Source organism: Phoca vitulina, unplaced genomic scaffold (genome assembly GCF_004348235.1).
Source record: "Phoca vitulina isolate PV1807 unplaced genomic scaffold, GSC_HSeal_1.0 scaffold46, whole genome shotgun sequence".
Taxonomy (NCBI): Eukaryota; Metazoa; Chordata; class Mammalia; order Carnivora; family Phocidae; genus Phoca; species Phoca vitulina.
Genome location: NW_022589749.1, coordinates 11,207,631 through 11,227,626, shown reverse-complemented (window position 1 = coordinate 11,227,626; position 19,996 = coordinate 11,207,631). Strand labels below are relative to the sequence as shown.

At 58.1% G+C, this 19,996-nt stretch overlaps 1 protein-coding gene across 15 annotated transcripts in view; it reads left to right on the top strand.

Moving 5' to 3' along the window:
* Positions 1–1,170: 1,170 nt before the first annotated feature.
* Positions 1,171–19,996, top strand: part of NCOR2 (nuclear receptor corepressor 2) — a 211,547-nt gene continuing 192,721 nt past the window's right edge. For 13 of the 15 annotated variants that reach the window (XM_032431570.1, XM_032431581.1, XM_032431580.1 and 10 more), the window contains exon 1: positions 1,172–1,345. The gene's annotated coding sequence lies outside the window, so the exon portion shown is untranslated. Of the gene's footprint in view, positions 1,346–2,447; positions 2,467–19,996 lie in introns of those variants that run through there. The other 2 variants (XM_032431582.1, XM_032431567.1) reach the window with 2 other exon arrangements.

Here is a 19,996-nt window from a genome sequence, read left to right as displayed (position 1 = left end):
GACACACCATCGTCAGGGGGCCAGAGGGGGTCTTGTTGGAAACTGTGAGCGCCTGGGAGCCCGCTGGGGAGCCTTCACGTGTGTGCGTGTCTGTGACCCCGCATGCTCCTGCGGTCTGGGCTTGTGAGGGTGTGCTCCTGGGTGTGTGTGTGTCCCTGTGGATCCGACCACAGGCTTGCAGCATCAAGTCTGTGCATTTGTGTTCTTGGAGGTCCCCAAATGGGTGTTCACGCAACAACACTTTATGGAGTCCCTACTGTGTGAAAAGGCAGTGTACAAACAGCCAGAAATCCCAGCCGTCGGAACAGGACATTCTGGCGTGTGGCCTGCCCCTGTGTGCAACTTGTGTGTGCGTGTCCCGTGTTCATCTGTGGGTGATCCTCCACTCGAGTCGATGCCCCCCAGGCTGCGCGCACGCCTGCGCCGCGCTGTGAGTTTCCTCGCGCCATCACTGGGCCACATCTGCTGTCCCGCGAGGCCCAGGGTGTGAAAGTCTGCAGCTGAGAGCTGGGCTCCCTACTGTGTGCTGCAGCCCCCGGAGTGAGCTCCACCACGCGGGTCCCTGCGCATCGGCGTGTGGCCCTCCCCGTGCGCCCCCTCCTTACCCACCGGCCACTCTGGACTTATAATTTAATAGCTGAAACGCGATTCCAGTTAAGTATCTGGGGGCTGGGGAGGAGGAGAAGGAGGGCGCGAAGCCCCACAGGAGAAGGAGGAGGGGGCGGGACGGGGAGGCGTCTTCCCCTCCTTCCTCCTTCGGGGAGCTGCTAAAAAGAAACGGCGTCGCGCCCAAGTGTAAGGGTGTGTGTGTATGTGTGCGTGTGTGTGCGCGCGCGCGCGCGTGTGGGAACGTGTGCGCGCGCGAGCGGGTGCGCGCAGGGCCAGGGGAGGCGACGCGGGCCCTTTAAGGAGCCCGAGGGGGCCGGGCCGGGGCGCGTCGGTGCGGGCGGGGAGCGGGGAGCGGGGAGGCCGAGCCACCGCCTCCCGGGCTCCCGCCCCGCCCCCTCCTCCCCCCTCCCGCCGCCGCCGCCGCCGCCGCCGCCGCCGCCGCCGCCGCCGCGGAGCGGAGCCGCGGGCAGGCCGGGCCGCACCGGAGCCCCGCGTCCGCCCGCGCCCCGCCCCGCCCGAGACGTGCGCCCCCGCCCGGCGCCCCGCGATGCGCTCCAAGTTGCGGGCCGGGGACCCTGGGCAGGCGCCCTAGGAGGCGGCGGCGGGAGGATCGCGCCCCGGCTGGAGGCCGGGCCTGCTGCGCGCCCCCAGCACGTTCGGCACCGCCACTTGCCTGAGCGCCCGGGCGGCCCGAGCGCGCCCCGAGCCCGGGCGCCGCCGCCGCCACCTCAGCGAGGTGAGTTGGGGCCGGGGGTCCCCGCGGAGGGCCACGGGGGAGGCGCGGGGCGCGCTTCCGGGGGATCAGGGGAAGATCGGGCGGCGCACGCGGCGGAGTTGGCGGGGCCCCTGCACTCCTGAGTTGGCGCTCTCGGGAGGTGGCCTGCTGGGGAGCGAGGCGCCCCGTAGACACTGCGGCCCGCGTGCGTGGGGGCGCTGGGGAACTTAGGGGAACTCCAGCTCCCCTGCGAGGGGGCGGGAAGGAGGGAAGTGGCGTGGGGGTGGACTGGCGGGGGGACGCCCTGGAAATGCGCAGGGCAGCCCCGCACCGTGTGCCCCAGCCCTGTGGGCATGGCCGCCATGCGCCTCCCTCCTCCCCAAGTAGCCCCAGGCTTGGGGGTGACACTGCGTCTTATTTTCCAGCAGGCAGCGCGGGCTTGGGGAGTCCCTGGAGATGGCACCCCGTGCTCCCCGGCCTGGCTGTCGTGGAAGGGCGCTTGGCGGCTTCCCGCCAGCTGGGGGCGGGGGCGGGCGGGGGCCCGAGAGCGAGGGAGCAGAGGGCACCGGGTGGGGGGTCTCCCCGGGAGAGGAGGCGCCCCTTGTTCGCCCTCCCCCGCGGGCCGGTGTTCCTGCTGTCTGGGCCTGCCTCTCGCGGCTGGTGACGCCTCATTGGGCCGCCTCCTGGTCCCTCCCCCGGGCTGTGCGGATACTTGGGATGCCACTAGTTTGGGAAGTTGGAATTCAGAGCTGATCCCACTTGGGCTGGACCCGGAGGCCCCAGGCCCTAGTGCTGGGGGAGCCTCCCCAGAGACCTGCAGTGGGGGGGACTCGTGGGGCGCGCCTTCCTCACCCCAGGCGCTTGCAGAAAAAAGCCTGGAGGGAGGGAGAGAGGGCTAGGCGGGCGGGAGGGAGAGACATGCTGTACCTGTGAGCTGCCGTCGCCCGGGCCCAATTAGCGTGGGGCGCCCGGCGTTATTTTTACATTGTAGGTTTATTTTTTTGGAAGCTAGTGTCCTCCCGCCGCCTGTCGCGCGCTCCGGCTCGGCTCTCCAAGGGTCTGGTGCAGGCAGCGGAGGCGGATCTGTTCTGTCGGCTCAGCCTCCTCCCTTCCTCCCCCTCCTCCTCCCCCCCCAACAGTTGGTGAGAACTGGTTTTATTATGATTATTTTTTTTTCCCTTTTGCAGATTTGGAGGAAGGATGTGTGAGGGAGGGCGGGGGGAAGGGGACAGGATCCCTGTGGGCTGGATGGAGGAGTTCTGGGCACGTTGGGATGTGTTATCGGTGGCCTTGACTTTGCCCTTTTTTTAAACGAGATCTGGGTTCTCGCGGCTGCTTTGATATAAGGGGCTCTCAGGGCTAGGCGTGAGCTGGGAGGGCGTCCCAGGGCATTGTTGTGTATCTCGTCGTGGGTGGCCTTTTTTTTTTTTGGATGGGGTAGGGGAAGCAATCAGAAAGGAAGAGATGTGAGCGGGGATAGCCGAGCCTTTCACTGCCGACTCTGCAACTCAACTCCCTGGGTTCGAATCTTTCTTTTGTCACTTTCTTGGCAGTGTGACCCTGGACAAATTACTTAACCTCTCTGTGCCTCAGGCTTCTAAGCCTCAAAGTGGGGTAACAATATTCCCGAGCTCCTAGGGTTGTTGTGAGAACCGAGAATGGTAATCCGTAGAAGATATTTGTGTGAATGTTACTATGATCACTGTTTTGTTGTTGTTATTATTGTTACTATTACTAGGTTCTAAAACTTGGCCTTTAATCCAACGGCCTGTCTGGGAAATCTTGAGAGACGGGGCCGACTTGCCTTTTGCGGGGGGAGTGGGGGACTAGTGGAGGAAGGACGCTTTCTTGCCACCCCCTCCCTCCGCTTTTCCCGGTTGCGGACGGAGCCGGGCTGGGGGTGCCTTCAGCCCATTGAGCGGATGCACAGACCGAGCCTGGCGGTGAGGCGCGCGCAGGTCCTGGAGCAGGCGGAGCGGCGAGGTCTTCCCGGGCGCTGTCTGGCTTCCCCACCCGCCGCCTTGTCCCTGCTTGGAAATTTACCGCCGCCGCCGCCGGGTGCCCGGGGAGTCTGCGGTGCCCAGACGTGGGGGCGGGAGCCAAGCGGGCCCTAGCCCTGGCCTCTTCCCACTGAGCTATTTATGCTTGCTCCGGGATCAATACTATTGATAAATCCATGTGAATGGTAATGTGGCTGTCAGGTCCCGGTGAGGGATGGAGACCCCCTCGTGGGGCTGCGCGCATTAATCCCTCCCCCCCCACCCCCCCGCGAGGGTTCGGCTAGGTGGTGGGAAGGATTTATTTGGCATAATCCGTTCTTTTCCCCCCATTAATAATACTCATACCACCTCCTAAAGATTTCTGAGAGCTCTGTAAACACGCATTTAGCTGCATGAAAGCCCTGAGTCAGGGAGGGCGAGATTGTTCTCCGGGCATGGGGGAGGGGGCTCTGGGGCTGGGGGCTGGCACGGTGCAATACCGCCCCAGGAGTCCTGGCCCCCGCGCCTTGCCATTGGCTGTGTGTGGAAGGGCCTGGACTCCCCCCGACTGCATGGTGTTCTGTGTTCCCACCCCCCCACCTGAGGCCTGTGGGTGAGGTTGGTGGTTCACTCTGAGATTTTGGGGGGATCCACCTACGGGGAACCCAGCCTAAGGAGCTCCTGTTTAGGAGAAGCAGAAGTGGTCTAGGCAGGAGAGTTCTCCCTCCCACAGCTCTTCCAACGAAACACCACCCCCCCATGGCACTCTGCTTCTGACAAGAGAGGGTTGAGAGCTTTTATTTGTGTGTCTGTTTTTCCCTTCTCTGTTTCCTGCCAAGAGCAGCCTCCCCAGGTGACACCTCTGAAGGGAGCAGCTTGCGGGAGCTGGTAACTCCTGCCCCAGGTGCCCCCGGGAGGGTGCCAGGAGGGGGTCTGGCGAGGGCCTGGTGCCCAGGGCCAGGCCAGGCTATAGTCTTAGAAGGCCTTGTCCCATGGGTGGGTATGTGGGGTCCCGAGGGACGTGATGCTTAGGAAGGGTCAGCCGACATCCTTTGAGGATCCTTGGGGTCGGGAAGGGATTTTACCCCCTGTCAAGTGGGCTCCTGCTCTTGGAGGTGGAGATACCGTACATAAGGCAAACTACTGTACGGGGACCCCCGACACATGCCAGGCACTCTCACTGGGTGCCAGGCCCTGCCCTCACCAGGAATCCACTCATTCACTCTTGGTACCACGCTGTGAGGTCCGTGCTCTCATTATCCCATGTTATAGATGGTGACATCGAGGCACAGAGAGGTTTAATGACTTGCCCAAGGTCACACACTTTGGATGTGGAACTGAGAACGAAGACCTGGGCTTGATTGCTCACGGTCATGTTGGTGCAGCCCAGCTCGAGCCCGCTGCAGGCCTGCTCTGTGGAGCTGCTGCGCAGGTTAGGAAGAAAGAAATTATGTTTCTTATTGGAGCAGCACCTACAGATCTTTGCCCCAGGGGGCAGGAGACTGAGAACCTGTTCTCCCCAGGATTTGGGGAGGGGGAAGTGCCTGCGGCAGGCCCTGGCATTTCTTTGAAGTCTCATTTTATCTTAAACATTCATGCAAATTTGGCATTCGCTTTGGAGGCTGTGTTTATTTTGAAATGAAAACATGGTTTTGAATTATTTAGCAGGGCAGATAACTGGGCTCCAGAAAGTGGCATCTGAGGAGTGCCGTGGCCTGGAGTTTCCGCACGCCTGTGGCCCTGGGGCGCGTTTCTGTAGCGGGAGACCTTGAGAGGTCCCGAGGTGGAAGGCAGCTTTTTCCTAATTTACAGATGAGGGCGCAGGTCCGAGGGGCCAGGCCAGCCCAAGATCCCACAGAAGCGTGACTTTTGCTTACAGTGATCCAAATCATTGTGGTTATTCACCCAGTTGGGCTCAGGCGAGCTGCCCTGGAGAGAGGCTCTTTGATTTCACAGAACCGTGAAGAATCATCCTCAACAAACAGTAGAGGACGGACTAGAAGTGTTTAGTCCCTGATCCTCATTGGGGCAGCCAATTTAGCAGGTTCTGGTGAGTTCGAGTCCCGACTTAGCCACGTACATGCAGTGCGCCCAGGGGCTGGCCCCTGCTTCTTGGAGTTTGGGTGCCCTGGTCTGTAAGATGGGCGCATGGCTCACTGCTGGTGGGGTGGTGGAGAGGATTAAGGGGCAGAAAGTGTGAGCATTGGGTTTGGAGTTTGGCTCTGCAGCTTTCAATTGTTACTGACTCTGGGCAAGGGGCTTAACTTCTCTGAGCCTCAGTGTGCTCATCTGTAAGATGGGGATGGTGGTGAGGATGATGATGATGATGATCATCCTTCTGACTTTATTGTTCGATGTGCGTCCTCAAGCAAGAGCTGCTGTTTATTATTCCGGCTCACCCTGTTGGAGCATGAATGCTTCGCTGTAGAATTTATTGTGGGATCCCGGGTTGTTGCCGACAAGTTGGTTGGACATTTCCTCCCTCTGAAGGGCTGCTCAGAAGGAGGATGCTCTAACAGAGCGGGGTCTTGGGGGTTTCTCCACCTGAGCCCTGGGGGGCTTGGCCTTATTGTCTTCCAGAGAGGAGGCTCTTTTCCTGTTGGCTGGTTGGCATGATTGACAGATCTGTTCAGCCCCCTCACTCAGTCCCCGAAGCCTGAGGTTTTGATGACAATGGGATGGGGCCGACTTGGAGGGTTTGGGCAGCCTGGAGAGTTGGGGGAGGGCTGACACTGGGGACAGAGAGGGGAACAGGTTCCAGAAAGGGCTTCTTTGAAGTCGGATCTGGGTTCCAATCCTGCTTCCATCAGCTCATGACTTGAGCGAAGTCTCTGACCTTCGGGCCTCCGTTTCCTTATCCTTAAGTAGGAAATCGCGCCAACCTCTGAGGACAGTGTGGTCAGCTTCCGGCCGTGGGGGACAGTGTCGTGCGTCCATGCTGCCTGTGGCCACCCGGCACGGGGGGCTCTTGAGCTCCTGAAATGTGGCTAGCGCGACTGAACTGGTAATTTTATTTCATCTTAATTAACTTAAATTTAAATAGCCACGTGTGGCTGTGGCTAATGGCTGCCTAATCGGATGGCTCGGGGCTGGCTGATGGGAGTCCGAGCCTGTGCGTGGGAGCAGGGCTTGGCTCTTAGCACCTGAGTTTTTCCTTTCTCGTGTCTCGTCTCCGCCCTGTGCCCACGTGGCACTGTCCTATCTTGGAGGTCCCCCCCCTTCTTCGGTCCTGTTTCCCAGACAGCCCAGGGCTGACCCTAGTGCCCACCCTGATTCCTCCACCCTCTGTCCTTCTCCTGCCCGTGCTCCTGATCTCACTGCCCCCTTCCTGTCCCAACCAGCCTCTGGACCTGCTCTGTCTAGTCGACCTTTCTGCGATGTGGGGGGCTGCAGGAGGAACATTCTAGATCTGCCCTGTCCAACACCATCGCTGTAGCCGCATGTGGCCCTGAGCATTTGAAGTGACTGCAACCAAGGAATGGAATTCCATTTTTTACTTATTTTTAATAAATTTAAATAGCCCCCTGTGGCCTGCGGCCCCAGTCGCCCTTGAGCAGCATGGTTTTAGTGCCTTGCCTTCTCTGTGGACTCGGGGCCAAACGCCTGTTTTCAGACCACTGGCTGAGCGTTCTCTTCTTCTTGGCCCTACAGGCAGTCGGCCCGAGTGCCCCCTGAGGCCGGGAGCTCTGTGCCCAGACTCCCCCACTTGCGTCCCTGGCTGTCATTTCTCAAACACAGAGGCAGCTCCAGATCTGTGCAAAGCGTGGGCAGCTCTCGCTGAGGGCTGAGCTCTGGGGCCTGGGCCTTGGACCTGGCTGGGCTCACAGAGAGGATCCTCTGCACGCTCCGCCCCCCTTGTTTGTTTTCAGGAGGGCAGATACATAGGGAAGTCCTGCCCGTAAGTGTTCAGCCGTAGTTTCTTCTGCTACGAAATTAATGCATTATGTAACAACTAGATTAACTTTTTTTTTTTTTTTTTTGGTGGGGTGAATACTGTTGCTTTCTATTGTCATTTGAAAAATGGAAGAAACTAAAAAGTAATGCACTCAAAACTCTCTGCTGCTTGCTTTGGGCTTTATAAAAAGTAATTTTTGTAAGAGAAAATGCATGAGCCTGTTAGAAAGTTAAAACAGTTCACAAAAGGCGTCAAGAGAAGCCTTCTGGTTTCTGCCCTGCCACTCTCTGTCCCCCCGAGGCAGATGCACACAGGTAAAGTTTCCCCTCAGAGAGACTCTGGGCCTCTGCCTGCCTTAAATTGACACAAATAGTATCACACCCTAATCACATCTTGCTTTCTTCCTCTAAATTAAAACATAGCTTGGAGCTTGTTCTGGAACATCTAGAGCAGGTGTCAGCAAACTGCTGCCCACAGGCCAAAACCAGCCCACCTCCTGTTATTTTTTTTGGTGGGGGGAGACGGGCAGAGGGCGAGGGAGACAGAATCTTAAGCAGGCTCCATGCCCAGTGCAGAGCCTGATGCGGGGCTTGATTTCACGACCCTGAGATCATGACCCGAGCCGAAATCAAGAATCAGACACTCAACCGACTGAGCCACCCGGGTGCCCCCCACCTCCGTGTTTTTCTGTGTTGTGCAAGCTAAGAATGGTTTTTGCATTTTTTAATGGCTGAAAAAAAATTAAAAGCAGATAATATTTTGTGACCTGTGAAATCGTATGAAATTTAAATTTCAGTGTCCGTAACAGAGTTTTATTGGAACACAGCCACGCCCATGCATGAATGTGTTGTTTGAGTCTGTTTTCAAGCTGTAGATGAAAAATGGTGGAGTTGTGACAAGGCCCGAAGGCCTGCGGGGCCTAACGTCTTTATTGCCAGCCCCTGATACGGAGCCACGTCATTCTTTTTAACTTCAGCACGACCTTCTGGGGTTCTCGCTGTTGACGAAACTGGGGGCCCAGAGAGGACTGTGAGTTTAAGAGTCATATTGAGCAGGCCCTTAAGATCCCTCCTGTTGGCCTGGCTAACTGTTCTTGCCGAGTGATGCTGATGCTCCTGGTTATAGTTCACTGTTGTAGGATTCAGGAGGAAAGGGGGATGTTAAGGCAGCAGGCAGTCTGGACTGATTTCTCCTTGCTCTTCGGCTCTACGTGGTTGCTGAAGCTCCTTCTGTGTGGTACTAGGGGGTGTTCACAATTTTGGGCAAGCCACTTCCTACCCATCTTGTTTCCCTCTTTGCTTTGGCCATCAGGAAACTCGGAGCCTGATTTGCAGCCTGCGTTCAGCAATCTGGTCTGGTCTGTGTTTCTGTTTTACCCACTTCATCCTGATTTTACATTACTTTGTCCCTGACTTTTCTCTTTGCCCTGACTTCGCTCTCTGATAGTATCTTACCATATGCATTCCTGAAAATTGTCTCATCTCTGGAGGGGCGCCCTGGAGCAGACAGGAGTGAAGAAAAGGGAAACGCTTTGTAAGATGTTTTCATGCTTGTGTCCTGTGGGTGTCTGTGGGGCGCTAGGTCACCCCACAGGGGGAGCTTGCACCCTGGAGTCTCCTGACAGATGATCCCAGGAGGAAGCCTAGGCCCGCCCCTGTGGGGGGTCTTAACCAAGGTCAGACCCTGGGCGGTAAGCAGGATCTTTGCATGTGCATGTTGGGCTGGATTTGGGGAGATGACAGTGAGTGACTTGAAGGGTGGAAGATGTCCCCATTGGAGGCCCCAGGGAAGGCCCTGGAGTGGAGCAGGTTTCGGGCTCACCACCCCGGGGTCAAGTGTCACTTCTGTCTCTTCCATATCTGGGGCCCTGGAGCCCAGGGATCTCAGAATTTCGGGGTGGTAGTCCTGTGGGTGTGTCCACAGTGAGGAACCCCTGGGGCATCTCTTCCAGCCTCCTTGCTCTGCTGATGCTTTCAAATGCGTCTGCTTCCTCCTGCTGACTCTGGGATATTTCTTGGAGCTGGGAAGGAAGTGGGGGAAAGAGTGAGCTATAGGGTGGGTTGGAGAAGGTGGGATTAGATGAGACTGGGCAGCCGGCTGCCTGTGTGTGTGTGTGTGTGTGCGCGTGCCCATGCTGCATGTACGAGCTTGTGTGCTCTGCCAGGGCCTGGGAGGCTCTGAGGCTCTTGGGGTCAATCCCTCCTGTGGCCTGGTGGCCGAGGCGCTCCGCCTCTTGTCTCCCAGGATTGGCCCACGGCTCTGAGTCCCGGGTCTGCCTCTTGCTGGCTGTGTGACGTGACCTGGACGAGTCATGGAGCCTCTGTGCATAGCTCCTCAGTTTACCCACTGGTGAAATGGGGTGATGAATGATACACGTCCTCATAGGATGTGGTAAAGCAAAGGGGGCTGAGGGGCCATCTGAGGCCAAGGCACTCCTACAGGCTGTGACCTGCCCTCTCCCTCCTGTCCGTGGCTCATGCACCCAGGGAGCCCCTCTGGGGCCAGGCAGCTGGATGCAGGGGTCTCCTGCTAGTGGCTCTCGGATGTCCCTCAGGGGCCTCAGGCCCAAGCTGTCCCCAGCAGGACCCAGGTCCTTCCTCATGTCAGACCCTCGTCCTGGGCTTCCTCCTGGAGTGTGGGGCACGGGCCAGAGACCCCCGGGGTCGCCCACACTGCCCTCTGGTGTGGTTGCCCGCCCCGCGCTTGCAGCAGCCTCCTCCCCGGTCTCCCCATGGACATTCTGGGACATTCTGTGCATGCAGCTGTGGGCGGGGCCCCAGCGGTACTGTGCGGGACCTTACTCAGAGCCCCCAAGGGCTTCCCAGTACTTTTCACTGCCTTGGAGGCCTGTCTGCCCCCTACGCCTGCTGACCTCCGACCTCCCCCCCCCCCATTGCAGGCGGGGCCCCTGCAATCCCTGTGCGCTAATGCTGGTGGGGGGGGGGGCGCTGGCCAGGCGGGGTGGGAGGGGAGGGGGCGGTGGATTTTTCTTTGTGGCCTAGGGAGCCTCTCTGGGAGATGCTGTCAGTCAGGAGGCCTGGAGGCCGGGCCCGAAGGTGGCGCAGCGGGCCCCACGGGGAGGGGTTGCCCCGGGGGCCCCTGCTTGTCCTCACGCTGAACTCCCGTGCCCGCTGCAGACCCCCCCGGGAGCAGCGCCCGGGGCCTCGGTGGTGTCTCCGTGGCCATGGCAACCGCCTGGCACCAGGGCCCTGCTCGTTAGGCTAACGAGGCAAGCCTGCTGGGCCGAGGTGGGGAGTCCGTGGGGAGCCGGGGATGCCGCCCCAGGGCTCGGCTTGGCTTGTCTGGCAGGCCACCAGGCCAGGAGCAGGGCCCAGCAGGAATCGGGGGCCCCCTCTGGGGTCCTAGGGGCTCGGGCCAGGCCCACGGGGTGGGGGTGTGGTGGTGACTTGCGGCTAGCTCCTATGACCAGTTGAACTGGCTGGGGGGGGTGGGGGTGGGGAATGGAAGCAGGGGGGTGGTTGGGAGGTGCCCACTTTCACCGGCCTCCCCTGCTCCCCTCCACCCTCCTGAATAGTTTTAGGCATTTTCACTTTCCCCCTTCTCTACTCCCTGCACCCCATCTAAGCCATTGTACTGGGTCGAATAGTGTCCCCCAAATTCATGTTTCCCCAGAAGTGCAGAATGGGGCTTTATGTGGAGGTAGGGTTGTTGCAGTTGTACCTGGGATGAGGACCTGCTGGAGGAGGGTGGGCCTCAAATCCAGCATGATGGGTGTCATTTTTAAGCAGAGGAGCGGGCCACGTGAAGAGGGGGCAGACACGGGAGTACTGTGCCTCTGAGCCCAGGAGTGCTGAGGATCGCTGGTTGGGAGATCCACGGAGCAGACTTCCCCCGCAGAGTCTCTGGAAGAAACCACCCTGCTGACACCTGCAGAACTGGGTGCCCGGGCTTTGGGATAACAAGGCGACAAGCCTCAGTTTCCCCATCCATAAAATGGGCATAGTGAGATTACTTGTCTCTGAAAGCTGCTGAGGTGTTGAGCGAGGTCCTACACGAAGGGGCACAGAGCAAGGCCTCAACACGGGTCGGCATGTGCGCTGTTGGTACGGGCTGCAGGGATGTTCCCTTTGCCATGGTTTTGGGGGAAGGCTGGGACATCACAGTCAGATGACCCCAGGTGCCTGGGGGACTTAAAGCCTGTGTTCCACAGGCAGGCGGTCTCTGGGTGCCACTGTGGCCTGAGAGGACCCCTTTCTGGTCTGTGCTCCCCGACCCCCACAAGGGAGCTCTGCAGGGGCCCGAAGTATGCCCAGGCAGCCCGTGGAGTTCTGTCGCTTGGTGCCTCAGTTTCTGCGTCTATAAAATGGGGGTAGCTGCATTCCCTGCCTCATGGGGGAGTGGGGTGGATTAGGGTGTTTGGGGTGACCTCTGACGACCTGCTGTAGATAGGTGTGCACGCCACTTCCCGCCCCTTCCCGCCCCACCCTCTGTGTCTGGTCTCTGGGCAGGGCTGGGCGGGGACGGGGTGCCTCGGAAAGGGCCCTGAGCTGGCTGGGGAGCTGGGCGAGCTCCCTGAGCGCCTGTTTTGTGGTAGCTCAGTTAAGTCCCACGGTAACTCCCATGCGGCCAGAGCCGTTCCTTTCCCTGCTTCCTGATGGGGAAACCAAGGCAAAGAGTGGTGGTGACGTTCTTCAGGGCACGCAGCTCGTAGGTGCCTTCCGCGGTGGGAGGTTGTCACGGGCGGGGTCTGGCCTTTCCTTGCCTCTCCCTTCCCTTGGATTGTGGGTCTGGGGGGGTGGTCTGGGTGCACCGTGTGTCCAGCCCTGCGCATCTCTGCCCACCCTCTGCCCCAACCCAGCCTGTGCCCCTTGGGGTCACCCTTGCGGGGTCACGCTTGCAGGCTCCCGGGCTGTGGCTGGCTCTGCCGTGCAGGAAGCTGACCCTGCTGTCCGGGCTATAAATAGCAGCTGCAGTGCCATGCGGGGCAGGAAGCTGCGTCTCGTGGCACCTGGGCTCTGGCCGCTGCCCCCATGCCGCAGCGCCTCCTGGAACCTTCCTTCTGCCGGCAGGAACGCCAAGGCGGAAGCGTGTGGGCACCCCAGGCATTGTGCTGCAGGTTTGCTGTGTGACCTTTGGGCTCTCACTGCCCTCTCTGTGCCCCCCCGAGCCCCTGGCCGTGTGTTCCGGACGCCGCTGTGCTTCCTGTGCTGTAAAGGGTGTCCCCAGGGTGTCTGGATGGTGGCTGGGGTGTGTGGAGGGCAGGGTGGGAGGTTTGTTGTTGAGAGGGGGGCGGGTGGTCTTTGCCTTGGAGGTGTGGGAGGTTAGCAGGAGGGGGTTATCCAGGGAGTCTGGGGCGGGGACATGGGACCTATCTAGATGTGGCTGTGGGGGAACGTGATGAGGTGAAGCTGCCTGGAGGGTCCTGGACTGGGAGATGGACCATGGGGTGGGCACGTGGGCATTTGAGACCCACCTCGACTGCTGGCTTTCAAGCAAGAGAGAGCCATTTCATTGCGCCCACTGTCATCTTTTGTGTTTTCATGGTTAATATTGTTAATGTCATTGTGTTGTTAGGGGGCAGGGCTCGTCTTGTCCCTCTCTGGACTGTCAGGCCCTTGGGGGCCCTGGCTCTTGGGATTTCCTGAGTGGCTTTGCTGCAGGGCACATTGGTGGTCTCTGCCTCCCTGGTCCCAGCTGACCACCCTGCCCCCCGTTTCTGGCAGATGCCAGCTGCATGGTGGAGGCTAATATGCTTGATCCTTTGGACATTTTTCTGAGCCTGAGTGTCATGTGCAGGTCAGCCGTACCTTGCAAAGCCTCCCACCTTCACAGAGGTTACGTGCTTTGTTGGCGCCCGCACCGTTCTTGGCCCAGAGCACATGCACACGGATAAGTACAGGTTTCAGCAGGGTGGCCTCCCTGTTAGCAATCTTGCTGGATTGTGGGATGTACAATAGGGCAATTTGTGACTGGTCCAAAAAAAAGGAAAGAAACCTTGCCGAAGAATATCGATTGATGAGTTACTGGTTGTCGTCTTAGAGAGGGAGGTCTCTAGTGACGAGCCACAGGACTCTGCCTGATTCACATTTTCATCAAAGGCTAGACTCGACACTGTTGGGGTATGTTTTCACCGTGCAGGTGGCGGAACTGGGCGTGCCCCCAACACTCTGTGGGAGTGGAAGAAACTGAGTCATGTGACCCAGCAGTTGCTTTTGGACTTCAGGGTTTGTGGGGGTGGGCCGTAGGAGCAGTTTCCTCGAGGCCCAGATGTTTGGAGCCTGTGGTCAGGAGAATAATGGTTTCTCCCACAGTTGTCCATGGCCTGGTCCCCAGCAACGGTGAATATATTGTCACAGGGCAAAGAGCTGCGGCCCTCGGGATTTGGGCTGCTCGTCAGCCGACCTTGAGCTGGGGAAGTTAGCCTGGATAATCCTGGTGGGCTCAAACTCCTCACGAGGGTCCTTGGAAGGAGGAAGTAGGAGGTCAGAGCCAGCCCGAGACTGGAAGATGCTCTGCTGCTGGCTTTGAGGACGAAGGACGGGGCATGGAGCCAAGCACCGCAGGCAGCCTCTGGAAGCTGGGAAAGGCCAGGAACGAGTTCTCCTGTGGGGCCTCCAGAAGGAGCACAGCCCTGCCGACACATGGACTTCTAGCCCTGTTTTGGACTTCTGACTTCCAGAACTGCGATAATAAATTTTATGCTGTTTTAAGCCACGGGGTTTGTGGTCATTTATTACAGCAACAGGAGGAAACTCATATGTGGCCTGCATCTGCCCTGAGAACCAGCAGCCAGGAGCAACGTGGTCATTTATTTATGTATTTAAAAAAAAAGAGAGATTCATTTATTTACTTGAGAGAGAGAGAGAGTGCGAGCATTTGAGCAGGGAAGGGGCAGAGGGAGAGGGAGAGAGAAGCCCAAGCAGGCTCCATGCTGAGTGCAGAGCCCGACATGGGGCTCGATCCCACGATCCCACAACCCTGAGGTCATGAGCTGACCCTGAGATCACGACCTGAGCCGAAATCAAAAGAGTCAGACGCTCAACTGACTGCACCACCCAGGCGCCCCACAGCATGGTCGTTTAGATGCTGGTGCGTCCTGACTGCCCAGTGACCTTGGAGTCAGGCGACTGCTCCGAATCTTGGCCTTGACCTGGGGCTGTGGGTGAGGGACTCGGAGCCAAGAGAGGGAACTGCAAACTGTAAAGGGCCATGCTAGGGGAATAAATGAAAGACGAGAAAGATCTGGAAGCAGAGAGATGACTCTTTGGAAGCTTTGGAGAGGGGAAGGGGTGGTGTGAGGTAGGGATGTTGGTTTGTGTGTGTGTTTTCTTTTTTCTTAATTCCTTCAAATCCAGTGGGGGCACCTGGTCCCAGTGATGGCCAGAAAAATGATACGTCCCCAGCCTATCCGCAAACCCGTGACGAGCCATGGATGATTCTTCTGGGTGGCATCTCCCAAGGGGCAGGTGTTCTAGATTCTTGGAGCAGACAGGTGATGCCACACACTGCCTCCTTCCCGACTTTATTGAAAAGAGGAAGAAAATGGCCCATACCTCGGGCCCTGAAGGCCTCTGGGCCTGTGTCCAGAAACCTGAACCCTGCAATTAAATGAAACTAGATCCTTAGGTGGGGAGAGCTTCTCCTGCCCGAAGAGGCTCCAGAGACCAGGCCCTGGGGACCTGCTGCTGGTGGATGGACTGTGGGGGTTTAGGGGCGGGGGCAGTGGGCAGAGAAGCTGCCTCAGGGAAAGGGGAGGGGGTGGGAAAGCACCAGCCAGCCTGGGTCCAAGAGGCTGGGCTCAGGGCCACCAGCTAAGCTAAGGTGGCTGCCTTTTATTAAAACAAAAAATTGCAGGTGACTTTCCGGTCACCCGAGTCCTCTCCTTGGAGGCCTCTACTTCTCAACTAGACATGTGCTCTTCTAATCCCATGTTTTCATGCTTCACGGGCCTCTGTGTGGATCCCTGCACGGCCCGGGGCCCCGTCTCGTCTCTGGGCTGGAAGAATGCACACGGACGTGTTTTTCTGTGGGCCCTGCTCTGCAGTTTGCTATTAAGGTGAGCCGTAGGACTCTGCCAGTTTTATAGGTCAAAAGTGGTCGAATATCGACAGCTTTTATATAATTCAAGCTAGTAATTTCCTGTCCTTGCTTAGGCGGGCGGTGGAGCAGAGTGACTACACGCAGGGATTTTGATGGCTTGCGGGTTCCCATCCCTCCCCCCTGCCACACTGCTCATGGCCTCTTACCAGCTGTGAGGCCCCGGGCACATTATTGTCTCTCCCCGTGCCTCAGTTTCCCTATATGTAAAACGGGGATCGAAACAGTACCTACATTCTAGATGTGTTTTAAAACCGGGTAGCTGTCGTTGTTATTACTATTATAATTTTTTTAAAATTAGGATTTTGCAGCATGTTGGTGCAGTTCGATCTAGTTGGTGGATTTTAACTTCTGTAGAGATAGTATTTTGTCATGGGGATATGTGACATATGATTGGTGTATTCCCCGGGATGCCACTTGAGTTGATTGTGGCGTTTGGACAGACCTTCTCCCAGTGCCTCGGGGTGCTCACGTGCGTCCCATCTCCTCCATGTGTTCCGAGGATTGGAATCTTCGGCTTGTGGCCTTTCCAGACATTGCCAGTAGGCGCTGCCCCCAGGGGAGGGGGGGGCTGCACTGGCCGACCCTCTCTGCTTTGGGGGTGGGATTTCCCTACGGCTAAGCCCTTGGGTGGGGTGTGCGGTTTGATGGCTGCCTTACAAAAAAGACTTTTGGTTTTTAGAAGCAGAATAAACGTGTTCTCTGTAAGTTGGAAAATTAAGAAACAAAAAGCCTGCACATAAAAAAATCCGACCACATTCCCACCCCCCGGAGAGGGAGTGTTGGCATCTTGGTGTACGTGGGTTTTGATGAAAAGGACCAGCTCTGATCACTGCTGCCCTGCAGTGACCATGGGGCACGGGAGCAGTGAAATATGGGGATTCTGCAGCCCCCACTCCAGACCCAGCAGGTCAGCATCCTCAGGGATCGCGCAGGGATTTGGCAGCTCGGGGTGGGGCTTTGCATCAGCCGGATCTGGAACCCGCCTCTGCCTTGCCGTAGCTGTGGGACATGGCTCATGGAACCTCACCCCTCAGAGCCCCATGATTTCATCTCCTTGCAGGGTTTTTGTGCAGCCCTGCACACAGTAGGTGCTCAGTTGATGCTTGAAGGGATGCAGTACAGTAGGGTCTCTCAACCTGGGCACTACTGACATTTGGGCCAGATAATTCTGATCTAGGGGCTGTCCTGTGCATTTGAGGGTGTTGAGCAGCATCCCTGGTCTCTGCCCACCCAGTAGATGGTACCCCCCCCATTGTGACAACCAGAAATGACTGCAGGACCAAGCCCTGGGGCGGGGGCACAGTCACCCCTCCGGGACCCCTGTGGTATATGATAGGACCTCAGAGAGGACTGTCTGGTAGGCAGAGAAGCCCCAGGACAGTTTTCCTTGGAGTCTATGCCCAGCGTGTAGATTTTCTTCATTCGGATGCTTTCGTTAAGTACCTACTGTGTGCTGGGAGCTGTCCTAGGTGCTAGGATTCGTCTGGGAACAAGGCAGGCAGGCGGCCCCCCTTCTTGTTTGTCCCAGGCATAGCTGGACACTCTGCTCACTCACCCCGGCTTGGCCTTGGGATATGGTGGTGACTTAAGCCCCATTCCTCCCTTAGTCTCCCCCCTCTATGAGATGGGGGCAGAGGTTGTCCTGAGGGTTGCAGGTGACCCCATGAGGAACTCCGTCACCTTGGGCTGGCTGTTTCCTTTCCAGGCTTCAATGTCCCCACCTGGAGAGCTGGTGTTTGTGGTAGCACTGACCTGGGCTGCCGTGGGGATTAGGGAGTTCTTTGCTCAGGCATACGGCACACAGTAGGTGCTTTGTGACGGTGGGCAGATGATGTGTGCATAGACTCTGAAGGCCAAGTGTGCAGGCATCTGCCCTTGGGTCATTGCAGCCAGCTGGGCAGGGGTAGGCTGTGCTGGTGGAGTGCCCACGGCATCCTCTCTGTGCCTGGCCGTGCGGGTGGGGGTCTCGGTGGGCGGGAGCTCAGCTGTCCTCCTCCCCAGGCCTGTAAGGAGCTGGCTCAGTGGAGATCCCTAAGGCGATTAAGTGGGTTCATTTGATCCTGAACGTGAACTTGAGCAGGCGGCTTATCTCTTGGAGATGAAAGCCAGGCAGGCGATGAGCCACCTGGCCCAGGCAGGGAGTTTGGGATTTTATCCTCCACTCTTTGCCCAGCTGGGGCCTGTGCTGGGGGCTTTTGGCCCACCTGCCTCCAGCCCCCTCAGCTGCATGTTCAGACTGTGTGCTTTTGATGCTGGTCTAAGAGGGGCGGGCACATGCCACAGTAATTCATTGGACCCTTTCAATCCCGTGAGCTAGCAACGATCATCACTTTCCCCATGTGACGGGCAAGCTGTTAAGGCTCAGAGAGGTCAGCTACCTTTCCCAGGGCCACACAGCATCCTGACCCCCCGCCCCCCGCCAACAATATTTGCAGTATATATGTGGGAAATCCCCTTTTATTCTTGGGCCCTGAAATTCCTCCTTCATACAGTCTTGACTTTACACAGAATTAACAACAACAAGAAAAATCAGTGTAATGCCCCAGTTGTAGTATAAAGGGAAATGGAAGGAAGATGCTTCTGGCTCCCACTCAGAATGAGTAAGTGCAGATTTGAGAGAAGTGAGCTCAGAAAGGTTTCGGTACCAGAAATATATGAAAGTGACTTAAAAAAAAAATAAAGGCAAGTGTTTGGATTGGTTCTGGCAGGTTTTTTTTTTAATGGCCGGGTCATTTGAAAATTGTGTGGGGAGGATGACTTTCGTGGCGTGGGCCTGTTTCCCCGGCTGAGTGGCCGTCGAAGGACCGCCGTGATCGCCCCTGTACGTTTCTGGCATGTTCCAAGACCCCCTCTGCCCTCACCACAAGAAAACGGTGATAGTAACAGCAGTCAGATGACTACTTTGTTGCAGGCCCTTTGTGCAGTCAGGGTAATGCTGGCTCACCATAATGTGCTGGGGGAGTGGGACCCCCGCCGCGGAGACCCTCTCCGCTTTCCTATCCATAGTAACGAAACCAATGACGGCAGACCGGGCTCCCATCTGGCTTGGATGTGTGCGGTAGCCTCCCCCTGGCGCCTGAATCGACTCTTGTCCCCTGGATCTGTCCTCCATGCTGCAGGCAGAGGGACCCTGTCTGAAGGAGGAGACTCTTCCGTGTCCGGCTCTGCAGGCCCTGCCTCCTCCTTGGAGGATAAAGCCAGAGGCCCCGGGGCCTGGGCGGCGCCTGCTGCATTCGCCCCTCTCCGCACCCCGGCCTTTGCACTTGCTGCCCGCTGCCTGGCATGCTCCGTTGCTGCCATTGGGCTCAGATGTCATCCTCGGGAGGGCTCCCCACTTGCTGTCTGTAGTGAGTGTGAAGCCCCTCGGTGGCTTTATTCCCCCCGTTTTGGTGGCCTTCCCACGTCAGAGGTCACTTCCCAGGCAGCAGGTGCTGTGTCCGTCTTGTCCGCTGCTGGGCCCCCGGTGTCTGGAACGGTGCCGGCGCATAGTAGGGGCTCGGTCGGTTTGTGTCGACGGCTGGATGGATCCCTTGGCAGCGAGATGGAGCCTGGCCGGGGCCAGGTCTCCATGGGCCTGATGTGGGGGGAAGGGGAGGACGGGTGCTGGACACGGGGCCCTTGTCCCTCAGTGGCTTCCAGCCTGTCTGGAACCGGCCGGACTGGTGCCTTCTCCTTCCTGCCCGGGGAGAGAGGCTCTGAGGGGGTCAGGGTGCAGATGGGGTCAGCGGGGTGATGTTGGCCCCAGGGTTCATTTGGCAATGCTGAAGATACTTCCGGTTGTCCCAAGGCCGGGGGGGGGGGGTTGGGTGGTGCTTCAGGGGCCAGGGATGCTGTACACATCCTACAGGGCACGGAGCAGCCCCCGCAGGGAACAGTGATCTGGCCCAAAGCGCCGGAACCTGGCGTCGGGCCTCAGGAGCTCAGCATCCAGGCTGTGCTCTGGGCGGGGGAGGGCCGGGCAGACCTAGGTCCCCTTTCCGTGCTGGATCCACATTACTGTGGCCCAGAGCGTGCCCCCGAGCAGGGTGACTGGGCATCCCAGAGTTGCTCATCGTTTCTGTTCCCAGCGCGGGGCGGCCGTCAGCTTGCATCGGTGACGTGTCCCCACACCTGCGGGGTTCCCACAGCCTGGCTGCTGTAGCTTCTCCCCCCCCCGCCCCCCCGGGGCTGAGAGCCAGTTGGAGGCACTGGGAATGCGGTTGCTGTGGTGGGAGCTCCCCCTGAAAGCATCCCTCCCAGTGCCCTTCTTTACCGATGGCGAGGCTGAGGCCCAGCGCCCGTGAGGAATTGGCCCTGGGTTGCACAGCACAGCAGGGCCTGGACCAGGGAGGCCCGAGGCCCCCGAGGGAGGGGACAGCAGCCCTGGGGCTCCCACCATCCCCTCCCTCTGGCTAGTGGGCTCCTCCCACTGACCAGATTCCATATCCCCTACCGTCATTTTGCTTACTTATTTTATAATTTGATGGATTTTTAAATCTTTTATGTCTATGTGTGTGTATGTATGTACTTTGTTGTGTTGCGTTTCTGTATTATTTATAACATTTATTTTTCTTACTTTAAAACCATATTATTGATTTAGTCATACAATGAATACTAGTCAGTCAGAAACAGGAATGAAGCACTGGTACATGTATAATGCGGACAAACCTTGCAAACACGATGTGGCGTGAGAGGATCCAGACGCAGAAGGCCACACGGTGTGTGACTCTGTTGATAAGAAATGTCCCGAACAAGCAA